This window comes from Aedes albopictus, chromosome 1, assembly GCF_035046485.1.
Source record: "Aedes albopictus strain Foshan chromosome 1, AalbF5, whole genome shotgun sequence".
Lineage (NCBI taxonomy): Eukaryota > Metazoa > Arthropoda > Insecta > Diptera > Culicidae > Aedes > Aedes albopictus.
In genome coordinates this window covers 153,245,912-153,251,447 of record NC_085136.1, presented here as the reverse complement: position 1 = coordinate 153,251,447, position 5,536 = coordinate 153,245,912, and the positions used below count along the sequence as shown (strand labels likewise).

The 5,536-nt window shown below is 40.0% G+C and overlaps 1 pseudogene; it reads left to right on the top strand.

Annotated features, from left to right (window-relative positions):
- The first annotated feature begins 3,703 nt into the window (after positions 1-3,703).
- Positions 3,704-4,755, top strand: LOC134285821 (uncharacterized; annotated as a pseudogene).
- The last annotated feature ends 781 nt before the right edge of the window (positions 4,756-5,536 follow it).

The window sequence follows — 5,536 nt, the reverse complement described above, 5'->3', positions numbered from 1 at the left end:
TAAACCAGGAGCTCAACGAATTCCGCTGCGGCGAGTAGAAATATGACTGTATTCCGCACGTACCGTAAACCGGGGTCAAATTGATCAGCGGGGTGAAATTGATCATTCGGGTTACATTGTAATTCCATACTAGGAACTCTTAAGCGTCATAATAATCTTAAACTTTTTACGTCATCTGGTTCGTAGCTGTCTAGAGATGAGTGTAGACTTTTAATTTTTTAGTAAAAAGGTAGTTTTGCCTTTTGTAGTTTAAGGAATTTGCAATGTATTTCTCATTTAGCTGAAATCATTGCTACTAAACAATCGGTTGCTAATAGGACTTCCAGTAAATTCTCTGTTTTAACATTTTTGTGGAGCCTAGGTTAGGAAGTTATGTAGCTAATCAGAACATGAAATAGTTATAAAAAAGTTCATAGAATCACTCATTTCAAAGGAAATTGACTACCTTTAGGCGTTTAAGGGGAAATTTTAAAGTTTAATTATACATTTTAAGTATTAAATTCACTAGTTATAAAATTTTAAACGCTTTATTCGGTTTTAGAAGAGCAATAATCAGCGGAGAAGGAAATTTCCTTTCCAACCGATGCTTAATTGTATACTGATCAATTTTAAATTTAAATTTGTTGAACAAAATTCTGTCACATGGTTCGATGGAGATCCACTGGGTACTGGTTTTACAGAGATTCTTTTGGAAATATTTGAATTGGCACTGATGTTATCCGCAAAAGTTGTTTTAAAGTGATCAATTTGACCCCGGATTGCGGTATGCTATAGTAACGTCCGGTTGCTTGAGCCGCTCTTGCTGGATCTTATCGAGGGGAACGAAATAGATATTGTTAATTACAATAAAAGAACAAAAAATTGATTCCCGAATACCTTCTCTTAAACAAATCTAGCCCAAATTTAGATTCTACTGTGAATAATCTACCAGGTGGAATCTGTGAAAGAATTACCTAAAGGTGATCGAAAGATGTGAAGCAAATTGAGGAATGGCTAAAAGACGAGAAATGTGCAAGCATCAAAACAGTTTCAGGGCGTCTGGAGTGTTGAAACGTGGTGAAATACATACTTCCATATATGATGTATCTAGAGGAAGGTTGGTTGGTGGGTTAATGCCGTCACATGCCTCCATGTGAGTACTGGCTGCAAGAAACGACACACGTTGTGCTGGCTAACATTGAAGTTGCATTACAGCATCACGCTGGCTTATTCGATCCAAACTTTCGAGATAAGGTCCCTGGTTACGCGACTTTTTGTGTCATACCTGTTCGGGAAGATAATTAGCGAATTCCAAAAATACATATTTTAGCACTAATTAACACTTCTCCCTACAAACAAATTACTTATTTTGGAAGTGACATTGCCACCCGCTGGAATCCGGTGTGAGAGGGAAGCTAGCGCGTTGCATTCAAATTCATCTTCTGAACTATGCCGCGCACTATGAAGTAGCGTTTGGTATAGGTATGCAAGTTGTAGGAGCGCCAATAAGCGTATCTGATAGAGCTACTTTGGCTTCGTCTGTTTCATGAAATATGCAACGCACACACTCGGAAAAAAATACCGATTTCGGTAATTTTTTTACCGAAATCTCAACCGTTAAGTTTTTTACCGGAAAAATCGGTGACGTTTACCGAACTTCGTTAAATTTTGACAGATAAACGATAACATTTTACCGAAATTTGGTAATTTTTACAGGATTTCGGTAAAAAACCATTACCGATCGCTCAGCTGTTGAGATTTCGGTAAAAATTACCGAACGCGACTAGCTGTGCAGCACAGCTTTCCCAAGTGTCGGAAAATGCGATAAGCGCCGATGGGTAGTTTGGAAAGAGAATGGAGGCGCCTGCCAAATGCCATGATGGCGCCGTGGAAATTTATTTATAAATGATTGCAAGTGCTTCACGTGTTGTGCTTATCTATCTTTCCTTTCCAGTCAGCGGCCCATAGGAAGTGACATGGCTCGGCGAAAGAGTTCTGAGGCGATTGCAGTTTGAATCTTGCATTCCGCGAGAGTGAAAGCAGCACAATACCGTAGCACGTATGCACATTAGATTGTGGCAGTTAAATAAATGACTATACCAGTACAACAGTAGAAGATAGATAATAAATCAATGCACGCGTTATGAACAGTTTGATGCTTAACAAAGCAGATTGACCATTTTAGACATTAGTTATACTGGAGGAAATCGTTTCAAACCTTATAATCGCCTCAAAACTCTATTCACGAACGGTATGTCACTGGGTATCTGGGTCAGTAGCACTGTGACTAAGCTCGCGCACCAAAACGATACTAAGCGTGACTTTCACCGACGAAAGAAAAGTTGTGACAAACGAGCGAGTGAAGGCCATCCGTTGCACAACACAGACGGAGGGCCGAAATGTTACAACAGCAATGCTGCCGCCCGCCGCCCGGTGCATTGATGCAGCAAAAACCTTTACATACTCGTAACCTAATCCAAAATTCAGCGCACATCCAAAATGGTATTATTTGAAATTCAGTGCGGACATGCAGCAGGAACTTCGACAACTGCCGCCGTAAGTTGCTTTCCATTTACCTAACCCGATGGAAATGGTGTGGTAGGTCAGACTCTGATGGTAGGTATTTGATAATTGGACGTTAACGTGTTTGGCTTTGTGGATGATTTTAATCATCGCTGGATTATTTTGACAAAGAAATTTAGTAAGCTTCTGCAATAATGCAGGTCGTTTTAGCGAGGTATCGATTCCCTTAACTAGCATATGTATATGCTCCAATTATAATCTTACTAAAAAAAGGTTGAAGCGCTGTTTGTTTTCTTTTTTGACTTTCACGTTCACCAAAGTGATCTGAAAGGCTATATTAGGGTGGCCCACACTTATATGTAAAACAAAATTTTTGAAAAGTGCCTCACTTTGCCTAGCTTATAACTTTTTTCGCAGGCGTTGGAACACTTTGCGGTCTTTGACAAAGTTGTTTGGAATATAAAAACGAATTTTTGATAGAAGGCTCGGAGGGTCAAGTCACATATACCAATCAACTCAGTTCGACGAATTGAGATGATGTCTGTATGTGTGTATTTATGTGTGTTTGCAAAAAAAAGTTCACTCATTTTAAGGCACTTCCCATTGGCCGATGTTTCGGATTATAGCTCGAAACGAACCGGAATTGTACCGCATTGTTTGCTATTCAAAATGGTTCGGATCGGTCGAGGCGTTCCGGAGTTATGGCCATTTCAGTGGTTCGGACCAGCACCGGTGGAACTGGCCGTATAAGATTAAGCGTTTAAAAAGTATTCATGTATCACCTGTAAGTATGCAATGAATGGTGATTACGCCCATAATGTTGCATCTTTTGCACCGTATTTGACTCCCTGCAATTTTTTTTTGTCCCACCACAATATGTTCAAACCAGCCCACAGTGAAGTCCACATTAGGTGAACTTACCGTGTAGCAATGAACATAAGATTTAATTGTCCTAATTTCGAAATTTTGCTAAGTTTTTATAAAATACCGTTCGCAGCTTTATTTTTAAACACGAAAAAAAAAAACAAAAAAAAAATGAACAGGGTTCCTTTTTTAAATGATCATAAAAGGGTTTAAAAATAATTTATTGAACTACAGTCTATTTTTGTGGACTTCACTGTACCTCCAATTTGACATTAGTTTGTTTTGGTTCGTTCGGGAAATTTTGCCTCTCGTTATTGATTTCCTATAGTTTAATGCGACCGTAGCGGCTACGGTTGTTCTACATTTATTGGGTAATTTTGATCGTTTAGGAAAGTAATTGGACTATAAATTGCTAATAGATGATTTTAATTGAACAGAAAAGTAAGTTGCCGAAATTATGAACGACGAGGAAGAAGCGGATAGCGATGCAGCTGTACCAGAAGCGGAATTCTTGGACGAGGATGAATTACCGGATGCATGGAGTACGCAGCTACCGGAGGACCCCCTGAACGATTCTCTGAAGGAAGCGGGCAATGCGAGCGGCACAATCAACTCACACAGATTTCGGCAAAGTAGTGTTTCTGACGATGGCTCGGAATTCAACCGTTCCGAGAACGATATTTTCGGATGTGTTCTTCTGCCCTACAAGCGCCAGTTCAAGGGCCAGTCGTCCGACTCGTTCATTGCTCGCTGAGAGATTTCTGTCCATAGCACCGAAAGCTTCATTCACAAGATATGGAATCTGGCAAAGCAGCACCTGAATCGCGAGGTCATCCTTAGTGCAAAAGAGGACGGAACAACCTGCCCAGTAAGGGGCGAAAGCGAAACGCCGTCTGAAGAGGATTTCGATAAGTTTGTGTTGTTTCAGTCAGGACGCCGGCATTATGCATTGGACAAAGTACACGAGAGCAGCAACCTATTGCAAAGCTGGCGGAACAAAGAAGTCACAGTTCTCCTACACGTTTTTTCGTTATCCGTCAGCAATCGTACCATATGGAATTCGGTGAAGGAAAGTTTAATCGATTTATCTGAACGGGATCGTTCAGGTGCTGCTACAACACAAGCTGTAATTGAATTGGCGGACGAGCTCAGATCAACACACGGTTATCATCTGGATGCGCACGGCATGGCGTGGCGTTTTGGGCGAATTCAATACTCAACGGACAAGCACACCTCAGAGAATCACTCAAAGACCACCCTCCGCAGAATCTTGCTCATCTATTTCGTGCAAAGGAAGGGCGACATGTGAGCAGTTATCACAAAGAGGTTATTGCATTGCGACAAGTGTTAGATGTAGTGGAAGCAAATGTTGAGAACTTGAAAGCTTCATTAAAAACCCTAATTAATCCACCTAGCGGTGATGATGCCTTTCTCGTGCTTTAAAATATCCATTCAACAAAACTCAAGTGACGTGTTGATGACATTGACATAAATACAAAATGTAAACTGCTTTACATTTTATATTAACATAACATCCAATATTCAGAAAATATAAGACAACGATCCAAATTTCAAACCAAACAAGTGTAATGAAGCCGCAAAATTTCGAAACGTCATTTTAGATTTTCCGGTCATCATTTTTTGACTCCGGATATCTACCCCAACTAAACTAAGCGCCATCTTGAACATTGAGACACCATCTTGGATGTTCTGGTATTCATTTTTGGACTCTGCACCTAAAATCACATAAAATAGTCACCGTATTGAATTTTGGCTTGTCGTTTATGATTTTCTGGTTATCAGTTTTGGACGAAGACCGGCATTCTTCCCCATTCAAACTATAGTCATATTGCAGACCTTGTGAAACAGCACACAGCTTGGGTTTTCTGATCACAAATTTTGAATTCTGGACATATTTCCATACAAAATATGCCCATAATGCAAGAATTTAAAATCCTATCAAATAGGCGCTAACTTGAATACTGGGCCATTATCTTGGATTTTGGACTGCTATCTTGGATACTCTGGTGGATTCCGAACATATTCCTCATACCAAATACTCTTATTTTACACAGTTTTAGAGCTCAAAATTCATTAAAACAGCCGCCATTTTCTGTTGACGCGTGGTCTGAGATTTTTTTCCTGCTTACCGCTCATCAGGTTATCGAAA